This window comes from Podarcis melisellensis (assembly GCF_964234715.1).
Source record: "Podarcis melisellensis genome assembly, chromosome: Z".
NCBI lineage: Eukaryota > Metazoa > Chordata > Lepidosauria > Squamata > Lacertidae > Podarcis > Podarcis melisellensis.
Window position 1 is genome coordinate 23,833,696 of NC_138547.1, and position 22,624 is coordinate 23,856,319.

Below are 22,624 nucleotides of genomic sequence, written 5' to 3' on the forward strand. Positions count from 1 at the left end.
ATTTGTGGTTCTTGCCTCCACCAACTATCGGTTCACACAAAGCATTCCCTTTTAGTTGTTCCTTTTTATGATAAAATGCACCACGTATTAATGTAGTGCAGCAGATTATTCCACTCCAAGACAGAGGGAATTAAGGTAAAAGCCCATTACCCTAGTGGTCTAGAGGCCTGTAACTGTAGTTGTGAACAGAAAGAGATGGAACGATTAAAATTTTTGCATCAGGACTTCCAATAAGGCAACACTGTCACCTTTTATTCATCTCACAATATCATGTCACATTCTTTTAAAAAGCTAGCTGCACATACATATGTGGGAGAAATATTGATTCAATGACCCTACCTAATCCATAGTCTCTGAAACAATATGCAGAGTGAAAAACAGAAACCCCTTGAAAGTCACCCTGTTCTGAATTCTGCATTGCAATTCTGCAGCCAAATAATGTAGTCAATAAGGCATATACTGGAGTTAAGTGTGCATTAAAAATACATATATTAGTGAACATAACACACAATAGCCATGCTGCCTGGGGCTGATGGGAATTGTAGCCCAAAACATATAGAGGACACTAGGTCAGGACCATGGGACGTGGGTGGCGCTGTGGGTTAAACCACAGAGCCTAGGGCTTGCTGATCAGAAGGTCGGCGGTCGAATCCCCGCGACGGGGTGAGCTCCTGCCAACCTAGCAGTTCAAAAGCACGCCAGTGCAAGTAGATAAATAGGTACCGTTCCAGTGGGAAGGTAAATGGTGTTTCCGTGTGCTGCTCTGGTTCGCCAGAAGTGGCTTAGTCATGCTGGCCACATGACCCGGAAGCTGTACGCCGGCTCCCTCGTCCAATAAAGCTAGATGAGTGTCGCAACCCCAGAGTCGGCCACGACTGGACCTAATGGTCAGGGTACCCTTTACCTCAGGACCATAGGAAGCTACCTTGATGGTAAGAGCTGTTTGACAGTGGAACAGACTTCCTCAAGAGTTGGTGGATTCTTCTTCCTTGGAAGTTTTTAAGCAGAGGTTGGATGACCATCTGTCATGGGTGCTTTAGCTGAGATTCCTGCATTGCAGGGGGTCCCTTTCAGCTCTACACTTCTATGATTCTGTTATTCTACAACAACAGCAGCAGCAGCAACAACAACAACAACAACCATATCTATTGTGAGATTAAATATTCTGCTGCATTTTCTGAGGAAACTGTTATGGCCCCTGTAATTCATTCTGGAGGTCCGTTCTTAACCTGTAACTGTTCCTAACCTGAGGTACCACTTTAGCTAATGGGGCCTCCCACTGCCGCCATCGTGCAATTTCTGTTCTCATCCTGAAGCAAAGTTCTTAACCCGAGGTACTATTTCTGGGTTAGCGGAGCCTGTAACCTGAAGCGTCTGTAACCTGAAGTGTCCGTAACCTGACTGTAATATAATCCTGTAATAGGAGAACACTTAAAAAACCCAGGTCAGCTCAGGGCTATATGTTTGGAGGATTCAGAATCCTTTGATGTGTGATTTAATTAGAGAAATTAAATGTGATTGCTTTGAGGGGGTTGAGGGACATTAGCTGCAGTGGGCCAGTGAGTCTCCTCTGGTTGCTAAGACACTGAGGGAACGAGAGCTGGCAGGTTGAGGAGATGAGGAGGGAGAGGAAATTAAGATTCCACAGAGAATGCACAAAACATGAGCAATGGCAAGGGGCTTATCCAGCTTCAACAACAACATCAACAAAACTCATTTTTTCTTTGTTATTTTTATTTTAGCCCAAGGTAACATTTTCAAGCTGGATTTATTTCTTCATGGGTTTATTCAGTTCCCCATCACATCAATGAATGCAATACGAGTCAGACTGCAATCCACAGCCCACTTAAACCACCAACATCCCTGACCACTGGTCCTGCTAGCTAGGGATAATGGGTATTGTAGTCCAAAAGCAGCTGGAGACCCAAGTTTGGGAAATATCAATATAGAAAATACTGAGTTAGATGACAAGTTAAAAATGGTTTACTTACAAACCCTTCAAAGGTCAGATTCACGTGATTTTCCATACAGCAATTAGAAAACACAGGCAGGAAAATTTATGTTCCAGTGTGGTGAGTGCTTCTAAATTATTTGTTTAGAATCACAAAGATGGCTTCTTTAAGACACACATTCTAAACTTGGAGCAACTAGCTCAGAACTCCTTACTGGTAGGATTGACATGGTGGGATGGAAGAGAACAAAGGCTTGCTAACCCTCCCTCCCAAGGTAAGGTGGAGTGACCTAGCTAAGCCTGGCAGGACAGCTTACTGTCTTAACCCAATGATTCTCAAACTTCTTTCTCTGGGCCACATGTTCAGAATAAAATTTTTGTTGCGCCACACCGAATGTTTTTATTGATTAGAAATACAACGGAAAACAAAAAGAATAAACTCCTGGCAGTGCTTGATTTTGAAAAGATCTCTATCCATCTTCCTGGGGGGGGGGGGTTCAGCCAGAACTCACCGGGACTCAGTTCCGGCACCTGTCAGGTGGGTGCCATTGCCATTCTAAGAGAATGAGAGGTGTTCATGGTGAGTTCCAGCACCAGTTTTTCTAAAAAAAAAAAAGCAGCACTGCATTCTGCAATATATATATATAAATAAATAAATGAATAAATAAATACTACTTTGATACCATACTATACTACACTGAAATGTTTAAATGTCCTTGAATCTTTCTGCTAAATTTGCCATCCACTCCTGCCACACTACTGTGGTACAGCACACCCTTTCAGAACCACTGCCTTAAGCCTTTCATGCATTAATTAGACTTAAGCATTTTGGTTATATGAGGATGATTATCCCACAAGGGGGTGGGTGGAAGTTGTAATCCAGTAAGGTCTGGAGGGCCACTGGTTTGCTATCCACATTGTAGATAACTTCAATGAGTTGTGATAGCTAGATACATTTTTTTTAAAAAATCAGCATTGCTGGTGGCTATTGACCTAGGCACATCCCACATGTTTGTAGAAGCCTTTTTAAAGCAGCAGTGTGGCTCCTGAAGATGAGATTTGCAAGTGGCTAAGAGGGAACACAGAAAGAAACTCCCAATGGATGCTATTTGCTTTGGGTGGGTGGTGTGGGAACTGATGATGCTTTGCAGACTAACAGCATCAGGATGTTTGCCATCCTGCTCATGCTCAGTAGATATATTTGTGAATACAGCAAACCGTGTACATGCAGAATGATGGGCTTGTCAGTGATCTCTCTCTCTCTCTCAAATAACATTTAAGAAAACAATTAATAAATATGAAGTCATTGAGACATACTTTCCATAAAGGTTAAAGGAGAATCATGAAATAGCTGACTCACTTTAATTTTAAAGGGCAAATCAATACGGGATAAGAGAGAAATAAAATGAGTCACTATAAAATTCATTTAATAAACTGGGGGGAGGGCGGCTAGCAGAGTTTGGATCATATCAATAAGTCCAGCTGGCTTTCTGGCAGTGACGCCTTGTGCCTCGATTTTCTTATTTCTTTATTTGTACATCTGTTTCATCTGATTTCAGTAGAACCCTTGCTTCATTCTGTAAACTGCTTTGGGATCTATGATTGAGCAGTTAGACAACACAAAAATGAAACTACCTATGTATATATATGGGTGTACAGGGGACGTGTAGCACCTCTGTTGTGGGACAGGTCATGCTCCTTGGGGGGTAGTTTATACACCTTTGGTCTCCACCCTGCTCTCAGCTCTCATCTGTGGCTCCTAGAAGCTGTCACCATGCGACTGTGGTCACACCCTGGGAATGGCTTCGACTGACCAGCTAAGACAGGTAAGGGTAGCAGATGAGTCTCAAGCCTTTGGTGAGGTTCTGGCGGCTTGAGTGAATGAAACCAATAATGGGTCCAATAGTTTCTGATTGTGCTATAGAGGGAAATGAGGGGCAGATGGGGCTCATCAACCTGGGAAGTTAGCCCATCTAGGAGAAAGAAAACTCTGGTCCTAAACCTCTGTTGAGAAAGGCTTCAGAAGTAAATCCTGAGGAAAAATCTGTACTTGCTGTCTTGCAGGACATCTTCAGGAGAAGAAAAGGCTAAGCAGTAAACTCTACACAAATCCAGAGTGGAGTTGGATGGGTGACTTATACACCACTGTCTGGCAACTCTTCCAGCCAAGCTGTATTGTTCTGCTTTCCTTTGGACCAACCTCAGAAGTGAGATCAAGAGGGGAGTCTTGTTATCTGGGCAGCCCAGGACCTCCATGCACACTACCCAGGCTCGCCCCCCCCCCCATGAAAGAGGTCACTTCAGTGCTGCTAATTCAGCAAACACAATGTGGGAGCCAGAGGTTATGGGTTACTGTTCTGTACAGACAAAGAAGGTGCTATGATTCTCCAGTGGCTTGACTTCACACCCAGGAGCACGCTCCATTATCTCTCAGGAGGTGTGGAGGCCAGCAACAACTGTGTCTGACAGTGAGGGCAGAACATAGCCATAGTTGCTAGCATCCACTGATAGCAGAGATACCTTGTTTGTTTATATTTCATAAAATTGTAAAAAAACAAACAAAACCCCAACCCTCAAAGTGGTTTACAAAGAGAATGAAACAATAAAATTCTTAGTAACCGTCACAAGGAACTATTTAAACATTAAAGAAATCAGCACCAAACTACAAACAGATTAAAACACACACCAGCTTTTGACACATCTGGGTGGGCTTGCCTGAACAACGTTTTTAGCAGAACAGAGCAAAGTGAAAAAATTCCAAAGTGTAGCTGTCATATTTCCCCAGACTCTGTGATCATCACCTGAGGCCTTTCTTTGTGTGCCTCATCCACAAGAGGTCTAGAGAGTGGCAACATGAGAGAATGGACTTTTATGCAGTGGTTTCCCACTTGTGAGATGCTCTCCCCAGGGAGGTTCATTTGTTGCCTTCAACCCATATATTTAGATGCCAGGCAAAAATATTCCTCTTCTCCCAGGCCTTCAGCTATTTAAACAATCCATGAACTTTTAAACTGGGGTGGGGGTACTGTTTTTGCCTAATACTATGTTATGTATTTTTGTATTTTTATATTGTAAACCACCCTGTGATCCTGGGATGAAGGGTGGTATAGAAATTTAATAAATAATAACAACAATAGATCAAGTTAGTAGAAATGTGGAACAGGTATCCTGCAGCCCCTCTATCAATGCCAATTCTGTTGACTGAAGTGGCTGAGTGGGTGCATTATGCCAGGAAGGTGGCCTCATAAGCAAACCTGTCCTAAGTTGTTAACGGCTTCTTATAGACGGACACCTTGAACTTAGCCCGGTTGCGAACCGGCGGCCAGCGCAGACCTACGAGCAGAAGCTGACAGGGTCAGCAATTGTGCAGCAGCATCCTGCACCAACAGCAGCTCGCTGCTCCCTACTCCTCCTCCGCCGTCCCAGCCACCCATTGAGCGCACTGCAGCAGCCCAGTCCTGAAGCAAGCAGCCCCCTTGCTAAACCTCCTAGGCAGCGCACGCCGGAATCGCGCACGGGCCAGCGGCAGCTTAGCGGGTGCCCGCGCCTGCGCAGACGGCGCGATAGCATCTTCTCGGCCAAGCCGAATCCGCCGCCACCTCTTTCTCAGGAGCGGGAGGGGCCCGGGCGCGGTTGCTAAGAGACGGCGCCCGAGCGGCCTTTCTGAGGAGCAGCCTCAGCAGTAGCCGCGAAGAAGCGGCGGCGGCGGCGGAGGCCAGGCCAGGCTGGGCCGGCTCCTCCACCTCCTGCTCCGTCCGGGGGCCGCTTCCCCGCCTCCTCGTCCGGGAAGGACGCCCCCGCCCCATCCCTCATGCTGTGGGCGCCTCGGGGCGGGAGCGGCCGCGGCGGGGCCCCCCAAGCAGAGACGCCGCCGCTGCGCCCAGGAAGAGACCGGTGAGGAGGGCGGAGGCTCTGTGCGGCAAAGCGGCCTCCGGGACAGGTGGGTACCCGGCGCCTGCCAGCCTCACCTTCGGGAGGAGTGGGGTGGGGAAAGGTCGTCACCTCCCCTCCTTCCCCCTCGCCCGCGGTAGACCCGGGAGGGGGGCGTCGAGGCTTCCTCGTGGCTTGGGAGAGCTTCCCGTTGCAGGGGCAGTGTACCTGCCTGCCTGCCCACATGCAGCACTTGGGGTTTCAAAAGAGCATTTCCCTTTTGAGGGGCTAGGGAGCTTGTCCGCGCTTATTTAGGGTTTTGTGTGCTTGTGCGTGTTGAGATCGTAATCGTTGCTCATTTATTTCTGTTCTGTTAGTCCGCAACTTGGCAAAAAAGCACACCAAACCAAGCAAACCCCAAAAAGGAAGAAACAGAAGGGTAGGCGCCTGGGGGGGAAAAACGTTGGTAAGCCCCCACACCATTGAATCCAACGTGTTTTGACTATACAGTACATGATTTTAGCGTTAAGCACGATCCCTGGAATTTAAACCGCCCCCCCTCAAGTTGCAGGCTTACTGTTTTTTAAAATATATTTATGATGGTAAGGTCTCTTACCTTCTGCCATACACCCCCAACGCTCTTTAAATTTTGTTGTTCAGTATTTATTTATTTTAAAAAATTGTGCACCACTCAATTTTTTAACCCCCCCTCAAAGTGGTTTACAAAAACATGAAATTGTAAAATCAAGAAAGATTCAGAGCCCCACTTTAAAATATGCAAACGTTAAAATACCAAATTACCTCAACTTTCTAAGCATCAGGGAGGCTTGTCTAAACAAGAATATTTTTAACAGGCACCGAAAATAGTACAGTGAAGGCGGCTGCTTGATTTCAACAGGCAGGGAGTTCCAAAGTGTAGGTGCCACCACACTAAACAATCAAGTTCTTACAAATGCAGAGTAGGTATTATGTGGCACCTGTAATAGTGCCAATTTTTATATATATTGATTTTATTTAATTAGCATATATTTTATTGCTAACCACCCTGTGAATTTTTACATGGAAATGTTGGGTTATATGTTTAAGTAAATTCTTAGGTGCAGAATAGAGGTCTGTCCTCAGCTTACAATCTGGAAATATGTATGGAAAGCTGGTTAGGGCATAAACGATTAAAGCAAATAACTCAGCAGGACCCTCTAGGGTTAGATATAGTATACTGCTGGGTGCTGCTGGGAATTTGAAATAACTTAAAAACAATAATTAGCAATTGTAAGGTATTATTTGTTGTATTTTATTTAAGGTGCTTTCACACCATTCTTCAGCCATAACCCCTGCTGCCATTTCTGCTTCCAAATGTCAGTCATAACAGTTCATGCTTTCATTCTGAACAGACACAGCACAAAAGGAAGCAGGATTGGGAGGGAAGAGGAAAAGGAAAAATCAGGCGCTGTTTCTTGTTTACAGAGTTATTGACATGACTAACTGACATGGGGAGATTTTAGGGAGGTGGGTGAATGTCATGTGTTTATGGGGCAGATTACTGGGTGGAAATTGCAGGGAAGCATATTTTTGCAGAACATTAGGAGAAACAAACTATGGTAAGAGTTGTTCAGCAATGGAATATATTATCTCAGGACTCTTTTTTTGCTGAAGCTAGATGCCAATCTATTAGGGATGCTGTGGTTGCATTCTGCATTGAGTAGAAGGTTGAACTACATCCGTATTCTTGAACCTTGGGTCTCCAGTTGTTGCTGCTCTGCATCATTCCCATCCATTTTTTGCTAGTGTTCAGGAATGATGGAAGGTGTAGTTCAACAACTAAGGCTGTTGTAGACTAAGATCTAAGGCTGAAGAACACTGGATTAGATTACTTTAGAGGGTGCTGGTCATGGACTATAACAATAAAGATTGGATTTGATTACTTCCAAGGTTCCTTCCAACTATGATAATTATGTGGGGATAAGTCTAAGTTCAGCTATTGGCTTTTGTAGCTATTTGGAATCTAGATTCATAGGTAATATTTTTCTAAACACTGGAGCAGTGGCGGAGCAGTGGACTGATCTAATCATGCCTTCAGTAGTCCCAAAAGCATCTGTCTAGCCTCTGGAAAATGGGGTGTGGTTTAGATAGGCTTTTGGCTTGATCCTTCAGCTGATGCAATGGTGAAAATGAATGATATCCACCTATTGCTGCATGCAAAATCTATAGAAAGAACAAGGAAGGTTATTTTATAGGAGTTGTTTCTCTGTATGCTACAGAACATAGAATCATTAGAAATCTTAAAGGGGTACCAAATTATTCAAGAAGCTCAAAGTAGACCATGAAGAATTCCAAAAGGATTATCTCAAGAACGGATGAATTGGCATCAAAATGGCATATAAGATACAACATAAGATTGTGCAAAGTGATTGACCTTGGGACACAACCCCCTGCCCTGAAATGTGTCCTTTCATTTATTCACTCTATCCCTAGAGAAGAGATCTTTGAGCTGTGGTTGGGCTCTTACTGTAAACAACAAATCTGTGTGGTCTGTTACTGAAAAAGGTGAGTTCTTTATTAGGAATTGTTAGGGAAGAAACTGAAAACAAAATGGATAGTATCACAATGCCTTTATAAAACTTACATTTAAAATACTTTGTACAGGTCACCACATCTCAAAGTGGACAGCAAAGAACTGAAATTATCAAATGATTCAGGTTTGAACAGGTTCATCAAAAAGAAAGACAAGCATTTGGAACTTAGTTTAGAAAGGAGACCATCATGGAGGTTTATAAAAAAAATTCTCACTCTCCCATAATACTAAATCCCACCAGGGGAGGGTTATGGCCTTTATTCCTTGCTTGTGTGCTTCCTAGAAGCACTTGCCTGGCCACTGTAGAAAATGGGCTGTTGGATTTGATGCATCTTTAGTGTCAACTAACAGGACTCTTCTGGGGGAATATAAACACTGCTGTGTGCAGTTACTCAAAAATTTTGCAGAACAATATTTTTATAGGTTTCAGAACATGAGATACAACATTTAAAAAGAACCCCAGTGTTAATACTTTGTATTGTTCAAAGCTTTAACCTGATTACTTACTTCAGTCACATTTTAAAATATGCTTTTTTTTTTTTACTCTTTAGCAAGCTCATTAGAGTGCATTTGTGTGTGGAGTGAAGTAGTTTTGTAGACTGTTTATTATAAGCATGAATTATATTTTTTCACATATCTACTTAGCCCACATTGACATCCAAATGACAATTTGTGGTCAATATGAACACTTCAGAGAACTAGTACTCAGTATAAACAGCGCCTGTTTTGTTTCTTCCCATTTTGCCTTTCTTCCCACAAGCCTTTGTTTACCTTTGTTGTTCTGTACCTTCTTAATCCCTTCTTGTGGCACACTGTTAGCTGGAAGAATCAGCTTTGGAGTCTGTTGCCATTAGTTAGGTCAAATATAACCTGGTGATTTGGTAAATGAATTTTATCCATGTGCTTTTGCTGTATTTTTCACAGTAACTTTCGGCAAAAGTTCTGAAATTGCAGAACTTGAACTGAAATTCTTTCTAGAACTTTATCCAGAGAGCTATTAACTTAGTCAGAATTGTTGTTTGGTTTGTAGTTGAATGGTACCTACAAAACTAGATCCAGTGTAGCAGTACAATCTTGGGCTTTGTGTTTGGCATCCCGCCTCTCTACATCATTCTACCCAGAACTTTAAAGAAATTTTGACAAGCATGGAACTGGCAGTGATGGCACAATGCTAAGTGCCTTAATATAGGAATGCAGAATTTGTGCCCTCCAAATGTTATTGGTTTCCAACTTCCATTGGCTTGCATGTTTACCTTGAACTAAATTCTGCTAAATTCAGTTAGACTTACTTCCAAATAAGTGTGCATAGGATTGCAGTTTTAGAAGAGGAAGGCTAAAAAGGATGCAATCCATATCTTTGCCTTCAGACAGAATCTTGCACATGTTAGACCACATGTTAATCCCTGACTGATATATTACCTTTTCCAGCAATTGTGGTGTGCCAGAAGAAGGGAAACAGGAAAACAATTGTGCTGTTTCACTTCTTCTTTTTAATAATGCCAGAACAATTTAGTTGAATAATCCATATAGTGAACCAAACCTCCAGTGTAGGGAAATCCAAGACTACATTATGAATTTTCTTCTTTGGCCTTTGAATGAGGAGGCTTATTTTATTCCAAATGCTCTGAATCTGCAGTTGAAGCTACAGGCAGCCAATTTGAAAAGGTGTCGCACTGTAACTTGAGCAAAATTGAATGTTCCACTTAGCACTTCCAACACAAAGACTGTGTGTTTTGGCTGCCTTCTGTTGCCTGACTTTTGCCATGCCTCTCCCTGTCTCTTTTAAAGGTTTATCTTTTTCTTATTAAAAAAAAATAACGGACCTCTTTGATGTCTTCTAAGCAACCTGCTTCCTTTTCTGCTAGTAATGAAATTGTGCCTAGTACCTAAATGACATGTAGATAATATGCCTGACAATTCTGTAGGGCAATTGTATATTATTCTGTTCAGCCGTGTGTTTTATAGCAATATTATTGTGATCTTTGCACCCATAGTACTTCTGACTTGAAACATTGGCCTGTTATGGCTAATAGCCCTGAATGGGGATGGGCATCCAGTCAGACCTAGTGATGTAGATCTCCATCCTTGCATATGCTCATCTCACCTATGTGTGTGGAAGCCTGGTTCCATGTGGAGGTCTACCTTAGTAGGTTTGAAAAACTGAATTTTTCAGAATAAATAATAATATTTTAGTATTTATACCCTACTCATCTGGGTAGGTTGCACCAGTCACTCTGGGTGACTTCCAACACATATAAAAGCATGATAAACATGGTGTGAATTTGCTAGTCACATTATGTTTTTAGGCTCCCGAAGCAATTGACTTAGTGGTGCTCTGGCATCAAAGGAATATATTTTACCAGCAAGTGATGGCGTGACAGCTTTTTCTAAATGCATCTGTGTGGGAGACTGCTCATATGGCAAGCCATTTTTGTGAAATGGCTTTCAGTAATTCTGATAACCTCAGCTATGTACTACGACCCTTATTTATTTGTATTGGGGTAGAATCGCACAATGAGTTCTTTCACAGAATCTTGCCATGTGGAACTGCCTCCATACAGTTGCATCCTCCTGAATGGCAGCCCTGCCGGTATTTGGATATTATGGAGCATTTTCTGTAACTCCGTTAACAGCAACTGACTCATTGTCATTCTTGCTGTAGTTCTATCAAGGTAGTGCTAAGGCACATATTTTTATTGTTCTACTGTGGAGGTGGCTGTGGGAGAATAAGAATCTGTAGCTGTTGCGAAAACTCATCCAAAGCCAAATGTACTTTAACAAACTACTTTAATCTGAGAGTCCTGCAGAAGAAGACGTGCCACTTAGACAAACTGAATGCCAATTCCTAAGAGCAGTCATAACCTGAGGTGCTTTCTTCTTTATTACAACTTGTATAGTTTGCTGTTGGGTGGAGGTGGTTGTCCATAAATGTTTTTCCTGCTTAACCTAAAAACTCTTAAGCAATTTATTTATAAGAGCACACAGTCTTCTACACCACAAAGTAAAACATGGAATTGAAACATTCTATGATACCTGTTTTGTTTGAATAGCTTGTGGTTGAGAAAAGAAAATCTACCCCTTCCCTTCCTCAAAAAAAAAGTCTGTGCAGAAATATCCTTGAAATGCCCTTGGGCGTGTTGAGAGTAGCCTGTTGTAGCTATGGTTGATTCAGATTAAATCTTATCAAAAGCAGTAAAATTTTAAAAATGTGTCATAATATCTACATAATTACAAAAGCAAATAATAAATAGGATGCTTTCTAACAGAAGATTGACACCACATCCTCTGGATAGAATACAAGAGATGATGCATTGAGCTCAGGGTCATACATTTGAAGTGATAGAATTTATATTTTTTTTGAGCAAACTCAAAATGTTTCACCTTTCTCCTCATCCTAGGGGTGAAAATTTGCGGTAGCATTGTAAAAGATCGGTTTCTTTTTGAAAGAGAAGCAACTCAAGACTTATTGTGCCTTTGTAATACTTTGTATACAAATGCAAAAGATGAACAGATATTTTGTGAGGAATAGGATAAGCAGAAGCAAGTATTCTGCTTTGATTTGGATTCATATAATTCCAAAATTCAAAATCCAAACTTAACTCCCTGGCAAGAAGATTAAAACAAGTGCCACTTTTCAGCTCTCCCAGTTTATAGTTCCTCATGGCAAAACTAGCTCCGACCATGGCAAGAGTTTGTGGCACACGGTCCAGATATTTGTGCATTTAGAGGTCTGCATTTCCACTTACTATGGCAGGTGGTTTATCACCCTCTGGCAAGAGTGACAATTTGGGGTAGTTCCTAGCCTCACACTCTAGTTTCAGGTTGAACGCCAGCAAGGATCATCTCCACAGTTGTGCTTATTTTCAGAGAGCAAAATATAAAGGCAGTGTCCACCTCAAACTCAGACCTGGAAATGAAAACTTGGCTTTCTGTTTGGCACTGGCTGGCTGATAGAATATACTATTGATATAGTATATCACAATATTCTAGTTTAAGGTTTCTCCCCTTGTGTCTATGTAACATTTAGTGAGAGATGAAGTGGTTCAAAATATCATCTTCGACAAATATTTGAAAGCAAATCTAAATATGTGCTGTTACTGATATCTGCTGTTTGGTTTAGTTAGGTCTGTGTTTTTTAAACTTCCTTTCCTTTTTTTTTAAATTAGGAATGTTTGTAGCCGCCATGTAAGCCTGAAGTATAGAGACCCAAGATATGATTCTGGCACTTTAAGAAATATAAGAGACCAGCTTTAACTGTAAGTTAAATTATTTTGTTTGAAAATGTACAATGTCTTAATGTCACTTGATTCTTAACTACAAACTTTTTATTTGTTAGTGGACACTCCAGCTGGACACTCCAGCTGTCATGTCTACTTGAAACTTAAGTTTATAGCCATGCAGACACAATCCTTGCTGCTTGAAATGGTGAGCTGGCTCACCTAGTGTGAAGTAAATTTGCTCATGGCAAGCTTGATGGCTCCAGTGCATCTCATGATATCTGTCTAGCAATCATGACAGGATGTACTGTACTGGGAAAGTATTCTCTCTTTAATAAGGTACTAATGGCTATCTTGGGACAATCTCAACTATAGAGCCACAAGTAGGAATGCCGCTTGGGGCAAGATATTGACTGTACCATCTGTTCCTAGCATGTATGAACACTTTAATTGATATATTAAGAAATTCAACTTTTAAATTGATCTTCCTACTTGTCCCTCTCCAGTGGTCTAGATACTGAAGTTGTCCTCCCTTCTTTCCACTAGGAGGCAGGTTCTGCTTAAATTCCGCTCTCAGTACAGGCCTAGATGTCATTGTGAGGGCTCCAAGGGGAGAGTGTTTCTATTCTATTCTTTTCTTTTCTTTTCTTTTCTTTTCTTTTCTTTTCTTTTCTTTTCTTTTCTTTTCTTTTCTTTTCTTTTCTTGGGAAACCATTGTGCCCACCCTGGGCAAATTTAGTATTTTCTTAGCGATTCCACTTCTTTAAGAAAGCATGTTTTTATCTCTTTCTTCTCTATTAGCTTCCCTTAAATATACCCTGATCATAAATTATCTTTCCATTGATATATAATTTTATGGTATTACTAAAAAAAAAAAAATTGGTGTTATGAGCCATCAAACCTTGGAAATACACTTTCTCTGGAAGGTTTCCACAATTTTGGCTCAGATAATTGTTTATTGAGTGGTGGTGGTCCTGAGGAGTATTCAATCATATGAGCCCCCGCAGCTGGAGCCAGAAGTGTTGCAGTAAAGACATAAGCTTACTGCATTATCTGAGGTTTATGAGAAGTAGGTTTTAGTTTGTTGTCCTTTCCCAGGCAACCAAGGGGACAGCTTGATGTAGAATAGTGACGTTAAGATGGGGGGTTCAATCACATAATTAAAACCTCTTTGAATGCAGTGTAGGACTGCAGCCTTTGTAGTCTGTCAGCGTTCTTGTATCCTTTAAATACATTTTTTCCCTGATGGGCAAAAATGAATTAAGAGAATACATATGTTACCACCTGTCTGTGCTTAAGGAACAAAAGATTTGGATAGAGGGATTATGCTATTTGCATTATTAACGCTAGACAATTTAACAAATCAAACAAAACTGTGTATCTTTTTTTAAAAAATGGTTGTTTCGTGTCCATTAAAGTTGGTATGCAAATATTAGGAATATCTCTCAGGTTCGTTTTTTAAAAAATTTAGAATTCACATTGAGACATGAAACATGGAATGTGTAGCAGCTGTTTGTTTAGTGCTAGCAGTTTCAAGCATGCAAATAAGTGTTAGGTAAAAATTTTGTGTGATGCCATCTTCAGTAGGAAATTATCAAATGCAAACTTGTGTGGTAGATAGGTAGCCGTGTTGGTCTGCCATAGTCAAAACAAAAAAAATTCCTTCCAGTAGCACCTTACGAAAGCTCATACCAAGAACTAACTTAGTTGGTCTTTAAGGTGCTACTGGAAGGAATTTTTTTTGTTTTGTGTGGTAGAGGTAATATTTTAGAGCTAGGAGAGTAAATTAAACAAGGAGGGGGAGAACCATGTACATCACATTGAACTCATTGGAGGAAAAGGTGGGATATAAATACAATAAATAAATATTTGCTCCTGGCTAGCCTCCTTCTGTATGCAATATGAGTCATGAATCGCCCCTTTTCTCAAGCCATTGCCTCATCTTTTAGACATGCACCGTTTTCAGTTCTCTTGGAATCATGTTTCTTCCTGATGCAAAAATTGGAGATAGGTGTGTAAGATAATTAGATTGAAGAAATAGATCCCTCCCTTATTTTAAGAAGTGCATTTTATTTTTTTTGCAAAATTCTTGAGGGTTATGGTGGTGGAAATAGGCATTTTGTGGCTCTAAATACAGTGGTACCTCGGGTTACATACGCTTCAGGTTACAGAGTCCACTAACCCAGAAATAGTACCTCGGGTTAAGAACTTTGCTTCAGGATGAGAACAGAAATCACGCAGCGGCAGCGTGGCAGCAGCGGGAGGCCCCTGAAGTGGTGCTTCAGGTTAAGAACAGTTTCAGGTTAAGAACAGACCTGTAGAACGAATTAAGTTCTTAACCCTAGGTACCACTGTACTAGTTAATGAGTACAAAACAAGCAAAACACACACACACACACACAAAATTCCAACCCCATAGGAATTCCTTTTCTATAGATTTCGTTGATGAATGCTGTCAATTTTTCCTGGGGTTAGTGATCTTTCTCCTAATAATATGATGATATGAGTAATTTAGGCCAAATTCTGTAGTAGCAAAAGCCTAGGTTTTTTTATGAAGGAATAAGAATTATCTGGAATGAAATGTTTTTGAAGTTTGTGGTGCAGATAATTGATTAAAGTTCTGATCAACTTTATACTCTTTCTGTCTCAATGAGATTGCCAGTTCTCTGGCAGAATCCCACATCACTCCAATAACATTTGAGCGATGGAGTCCTGTGGGGCAGGCTGTTGCATAAGAGGTACCCATGTTCCATGTCTATAACCATTGCTGTCCCAGTATGGGTTGCTGGCACTACTTTTGGCAGTGCGTGACCATTCTCTTACAGCAGAGGTGGGAAACCTTTGATTCTTCATATGTTGTTAGACACCAACTCCCCTCAGTCCAGCGAGTATGGTCAATAGTTAGGGATGATGGGAGTTGTCATCCTGCAATATGTGGTTCCCCATCCATTTTTTGCATGATTCTATCCTTCACACATTACTTCAGCAAGGTGGGATCCAAATATTGCTACTCAAGTAACATATGACTCTGGTCATAGTCTTCTGTTGTTGAATGAAATTCCAAACCTATAATTTAATACATAGTTTTGGCCTGCAAAGAACTTATATTCACATTACAGTATTTCTTTTTCCTTGTGATTGGTTGCTTTTGAAACAAACTGGTTTCTCATAATTTGTGACTGAAAAATTCCTAATGATTTCGCTGGACTCTGAGTGATTATGGGCTGCTTGAAAAAGTTTAAATTATCAGCATGTAAATCAAATGCCTTCTTCATAAAATGGTCTTTTAAATGTACTTTGTATCAGGATAAAATAGTGTTGTGAACAATGATTATCTGCCTTTATGCCTTAATTCTTCTAAGAACTGGAGCTCAAATTGTGCAATTGAAAAATTATTATTTTTCATCCTGTTAAAATCCTGTTGTGGTATATAATTACTGGGAAAGCATTTTTATTTTATTCCACAGAAAGGTGTATTGATACTTGAGGTACAGTACTATGTGAACAGAATTCAAGTGCTTTGGGAACACTTGTTCTTTTTGAATTGCATTATCAGCCCCACCAGTCAGTCGTGACTCTGCTGAAAAACGGTGTTTAGGTAAGGATGCCCGGTTGCTAAGCAATGGACATTAGAGGCTTAAACGTTTAAAGCTGTAGTGCAAAGTTTCCCTCTTTGAGTGAGATATTTTCACGTTACAAATTGAAAGGGTTTTTTCCTCCTTAAACTGCTATTTAAATATGTATTTTATATAAGGAAGACTATAATAGCTCCAAAGTTATGAAATTTTCATAATTGGAGATGATTTTATTTTTATTACTGTCTCTTACTATCTTTTAGTCTGTTACTTACAGATGGGGAAGAATTTACCCATTTCCAAGTAATAGTTTTGGTGGCATTTAAAGGCATTTAAAAAATTCTGCTTACTTCAGTATTAGCAAGCAATATATAGCAGCAACAATTAAATATGGAGGGGAAACTAAAGGATTGCTTGGTAGCTCATGAAAGAGATATGCTAGAGATAATGCAAAAGTTGATCACATCTATTTCACTTCACATTTTCAGTTGCAGAAGGTGATAATTCGATGGGTCAGCAAGAGGGAGCAGAGAATCTCTACTTGTCTTGGTTAAAAGATAAAATAAAAATAGCAGGGGATTGTTTTGTGCCTTGACAGGGCACATGTTCCTGACCTCTTTCTCAGGACCTGGATAATGTGGTATGGTGAGCAAGGCCATGTTTGCAAAAGAACAGTAGACTTGGCTTGCCTGTGGCAGGGACTTCAGAGATGAATGAGAAATTGGGAGGTAGGGTTAGGGAAATAACTGGAAATCTCTATCCTTCCACTGACCTGTCATTCAAAGATGTTGATCTCTTAGCTAGCAACTAAATTTTGTGTCAAGAAAACACATTGCAAAAAAAACCTCAAAGCCCCAGGTCAGAATGGACTCCTGCTGAAAGAATATGTGGCTAGGAATATTCTCCATTGTTCAGTGGACCTACCTACAGTGTTCAAGACTTGTTCAGCCCCAGGACTTCCTATTGGGTGCCCTGTTGGTCTCTCAAGCTCTAGCCTTTCCCTCCTTTGGCCAGAATGATGTCATGCAGTTGAACACTTGTCTGATAGCACTGTTGTTTGTTTGTTTTTAAACCAAACTCAAATACTATGTAAAAAATCATGTGGGGAAAACCTTGAAGCTAGTCATCACTTCTCATGATTCTTGTCACCCCATTGCTGTACTGCCTCAGCTCTTCCTTGCCTCCTGGAGGGGGCAGCAAACCACAAGAGCAGGCGCTGAAGAAAGCAGCCCACCCAGAAACTTAGCAATATAGATGTCACAAGCATCTTTTTTTAAAGCACTGGTATCGGGCTGGTACCTGCTTGAAGGAGATGCCGGTCCAAGCTGGCTCTGGGCTTCTTTCTGGGAGCCCCCTTTCCCCTTCTTTTCTCCCTTTGGACTCTCTTTGCCAGCAGGACCTGCCTGGGGGCGCCTCCTGATACTCAAGCTCTTCTGAGGTCTTTGCAAAGCAGGAAGGTCTTTCTGCTTCACCTTCCCAAAGCCTGCCCCCCATGTTGCTGCCCAACCCTGCCTTTTGAATAGCTGCTGCGCTCAGCCAGGGCGCACTTGGAAACCACTGCTTGTCCTGTGGAAAAATACACTGGGGTTATTTACCTCTGTGTTTAAAAAAATAAAAATAAACCTTGCCCTGTTGTTTAAGCCCCTTTCCTCCGTTCTTGCCTTCTGTGTCCGTGTGGATGTCTGTGTCTCACCCCCTCGTAATGTTCCCTATTTTCTCCTCCCTATCCTTGAACTCTCCCTAATTCTCCCCTCGCCCCTTTGCTTTCTCACACATTTGTTCCCCCAACCCTATACTTCCTTATGTGTTCCTTCCTTTTTCTTCCCTCCCACCCCCACTGGCAAAAAAGGAGGGAGAAATGTTTTTGTTTTTATTTTCTGGTGTTTACATAGTTCCAACCTTATTTCAGACATTGTGATATCACGATGTTTAGCTTTTGATACATCACCATCTTGAATACCAGTCATCACACAGTCCTACCATGAACTTCACATCTCAACATCTTGGCAGGTCTGTTTGGGAATAGAAAGTTCTTAAGATTGTTCTGGCCAGAAATATCAACAGACCACTTACACGGGGCTTCTTCCCTGTTCACTTTCCATCACCATCTGTTTTGGTTTTATTTCTTCACTCTTCTCTTCATTTGGGCTCCCCCCACAGACATGAAATTAGTTTGAAGACCACAGGTTCCCTACCTCGATGAAAAGGGAAGGGAGAAAGAAGCTTGCTGAGCATTAGGTATGCCATATAGATAAAAACAGTATGGGAAGAAGGAGCAAGCAAGAGGTAAACATAGCAATTACCATACTTTTCTGTGTATAAGACTATTTTTTTTACTCTAAAATAATGTTCAGAATCTGGGCTCGTCTTATACACTGATAGTATCTCCCCCCATTTTCTTAAATCAGGGTCCCCCAAAATAGGGGGTGTCTTGTACATGGGGACGTCTTATAGATAGAAAAATATGGTTTATCTGTTCTATTCTGTAAGCAGATGTAGTACATTTGTAGCCTGCCATATAATGCTGCATTTCCAAAGCGAAAGTTTGACTTGCCTGTCAAACGATTCATTATAGCAAGCTCTAACTCTTAACACCTGCCAAAAAGTCTTCTGCTTCCTTAACCAACTTTGCCCACCCTGTTTGATAATCTAATTGCCCCCTGCTCTTCAGCCCACCTTTTCCTGTAAATCCTTTGGCTAGGAAGTCTCATCTGCAGCAGAAACACATGTAGGGTGCATTTGCTCACACTTCATTTCTCTGTCTTTTCCCCATTTGAAATTTAGGCAGTGGATTCACTGGGGAAGAGCCCCATCCCTTTGGGAGCTTATATTGTTCTGTAATATGTCATGTGCATTAGAATTTCAGTATAGTTGAGTAGCATGGCTTGGAGAGCAAAGGCTTCTAATATTTTAGGAACAATTGAGTTATGCATGCAGCATGGATGCTGCTAGCCATGATAGCAGTGCTGTGCCATTGCAGTTGAAGGCTTCAATGCTTCTGAATACCAGTTGCTGGAAACTACAGGAGGGGAGAGGGTTATTGTGCTTGAATCCAGCTTGCAGGATTCCCACAAGCATCTGGATGGCCACTGTGAGAACAGGGTGCTGGACTGGATGGGCAACTGGCTCTGGCCTGATGCAGCAGGCTCTTCTTTTCTTACACTTGCTCTGTTAGTGTTTGGGGATATCATTATGCAAATCAGTATTAGGTAGGAATTTAGTGTGATGACCACCATTCATGAAAGTAGTAGGAAATCAGCACAGGCAAACTTACTAGTCAAAAATGTATTTTAAAGCTAGAATGATACACACTTGGATACACTTCCTGCCCTCTCTCCACTGTCTCACACCAGCTACAGAATGCTCATTTTCTCACAACATTGAGAGACATATTGCCCTTTAGTTTAGACAAACTCTTTCTGTTCTCTTGGAGAAATTATGCGTTTTTTCCTGATGGCAGAGGAGAGCCATGGAGAAATTGAACAGAAGCAGGTGCTTACGACTTGGAGAAAGAGAATCTCTTCCTCCCACCATTCTCTTTCAGGAAGTTCAAAAAAGTTTCAGGGAGTTCAAAAAATTTCTTGCAAAGCTCTTGAGGACTACTTAAAAACAAATAGTAATGGTAGGGGTAACCAACCTGATGCCCTCTAGATGTTTTAGACTCAAATTCCCATCACCTCCAATCAGAGTCGGTAATAAAGGAGTTGTAGTTCACAACCTCTGAAGAGCATTGTGTTAGCTACCCCAGGCTTTTTAGTGGCCCTGAAAAATGTAGTAGTGGTAGTGGTAATAATAATAATAATAATAATAATAATAATAATAATAATAATAATAATAATAGATTTTAAAATCCCATAGGAATCCCCTTTGGTATATGTTCCCTTGATGGTGTCAGTTTTACCTGAGGTTTGAGGGATTCCCTACTACCACCAAATAATAGTATGATTATGATAGCTAATAATAATTTTGATCAAATTTTGTAAAGGCTAAAGCTTAGATGTGACAGAGACTTAACTTCATCTAAAGTGGAATGCTTTTTTGAAGTTTGTGGTGCAAATAGTTAACTAAAGTTTCCAGATTTTTTTCAACTCTTGCATTTTAGAGAAAAACACATTTCTGTTCCATGTGGAACAAGCTGGTCACATGAGTGATACCCATGCCATATCCTTACAACCACTGTGCTAATACAGGTTGCTGACTGATGTGGATGATTTCCATGTGATTCCATCCTTTACATGATATTTGGAACCATGTGGGATCCAGGCATAGGGATCTGCCATGCCAGATACTATTGAATCTGATGATGGGCTTCTATTGTTGTAGACGGTTGAGTAAAAATTCTAACTCTTTGATTTAATTTAAAAAAAATGCCCCCAGAAGAACATTTGGGAGCAACAAATTGCATCTCAGAACTTATCATTAGAAAATTCCTATTGATTTTGTTATACAGTCAATATGTTAAATCAGGCTGATAAAGCTGTCTTTTCTGTGCGGATCTAACTTCCCCCTATTTATTAAGATGTCGTAGCACTATAGCAACATTTTTTAAAAAACAATTTAAATAATTACTCCCTCATAATCACTGATTTAGAGGCAGTTGTGATTCTCACATCAAAGTGCTCCCCCCACCTGTCGCCTTTTAATGAAAAAATGACACAGCTGAATTTTCTTGTTAATAGTCTTTCAACCACAGTTGACAATCACTTAAAAAAAGAAGAAGCAAGATACTCCTGTGAGTCATGGAAGTGGGTGTGTTTCTGCAGAGAGCAGCTTTCGTAACACCAATCCACCAATCTGTCACCAGAGTCGGAAGAATAGAACACCCCTGCACACAGGCTCTGCTTTGGCAAAGAGCTATCTTCTTTACTACCAATGTGAGTTACAGCTAAGCTGCTGCTTTCTTAGAGGCAAGTGGAAGTGAGTATGCTAGCAGTAACGGTAACATGTGCTTGGAGATGAATTCCCCCCCTGTAGTTTGCTTTTCAAATCTTGTTTTTGATGTGTGACAAATCTTAAGTGCTTGTTATTCATAATATTGTGGTTCAAAGGAGGCAGACTTCAGTAAGTAGTGTGTGTGTGTTTGTGTGAGAGAGAGAGAGGGAGGGAGAGAGATTTTTCTGAATTGTTGCACCACGCTTGACGTCCTAAAATATGGAAACAAGTTGAAAGTGTGCATGTTGCAAAAATAAAATAAAATGTACATGTGCATAAGATTAATGCTGGAAAAAGAGGATCTTTTGTTAAATTTTGAGTGTATAGAATCTAATGCCCCACTTGGGGGACCGGCAAGTTAACACTTGGCAAGAGCAATTTGCATAAGAGAAAAGACAGGAGGAAAAAGAGTATTTTAACCCTTCCTTGTTAAGTATTTACCCTTATACCCTTTCTCACAGTGTTATTAATTGTATTCTTGTTCATTGTTTACCTCAGAGATTTAATATTCTTTAAGGATAAAAGCTGGTTGGGGAAAGGGTTTGGGGGAGATATGGCTGACAGGGAAACGGATAAGTGCCCCCCTTCTTGAGATTCCTTTGCAACAAGCAGCCTTCAGGCTCCTTATACCCCTTGTTTTAGATTAGGTCAATCTGCATCCGTATACCTTATGGTTGTTTAGTCGTTTAGTTGTGTCCAACTCTTCGTGACCCCCTGGACCAGAGCACGCCAGGCACTCCTGTCTTCCACTGCCTCCCGCAGTGTAAAGTTCACCAGTAAAGATAAAACATACTATATGATTACTTAACAAGGTATTGGATGGTACATGTTACAGGTGTTCAACAAACTTTCAAACTTTACATCACTGTGATGCTTTACTAAAAACTAGAACAGTAAATTAGTGAGCCGGTGAGGTAACAACTTAATCGTTCTTCAAGATTATGTTTGTGCAAGCATCCTTTTTGTTGCTTTTCATTTCATTTCTGTTTGTCTCCTTCCACAGCTAAGAATTATGTGTTTAGGTTTTTAAATTATTTTAATAGTATGGGATTTGTTCAGTTATTGCTTTACATCCCTGCAGCACACACAAGTAATTTATTTTAGCCTACAAAACAAAGGTGGAGAAGCCTGATGGTGACTGTAAATATCAGGGGTTGTGTAGGGTCACACATCACCCTCTCCTCTACACCCAGTATAAATTGCAGGGGAAACAGGTCTGTAGTGACTGTAGGACTTGCACAAAATCAACTTTAAAAAAAAGGAATAGGTAATGATCAAGGAGGATAACAACTGGGATGAAGCACATCTTGAGTTGAATGAAGAAACACCAGGAGATACTTGCCCAAATTGTGTGGAAGTTACTCCTCTTTAAGGGATGCTCTGCGTGCTACCCTGTAGCAAAATTCCCTTTTGATTTGTGCACGCATGCTTGTTTTATGCTTCCTCTTGAACCATGTGCCCTTATTTCTCTACAAAGGTATCTGGCTACACCACATTGCCTATTATA

General features: G+C 41.0%; 1 protein-coding gene across 2 annotated transcripts in view; it reads left to right on the top strand.

The window, feature by feature from the left end:
- Window positions 1-5,599: 5,599 nt before the first annotated feature.
- The window catches only part of ZC3H12B (zinc finger CCCH-type containing 12B), a 36,984-nt gene continuing 19,959 nt past the window's right edge, over window positions 5,600-22,624 (top strand). Inside the window, exons 1-3 of one of the 2 annotated variants that reach the window (XM_081897348.1) lie at window positions 5,600-5,891; window positions 8,294-8,365; window positions 12,560-12,649. The gene's annotated coding sequence lies outside the window, so the exon portion shown is untranslated. The remainder of the gene's footprint in view (window positions 5,892-8,293; window positions 8,366-12,559; window positions 12,650-22,624) is intronic. The other variant, XM_081897347.1, reaches the window with a different exon arrangement.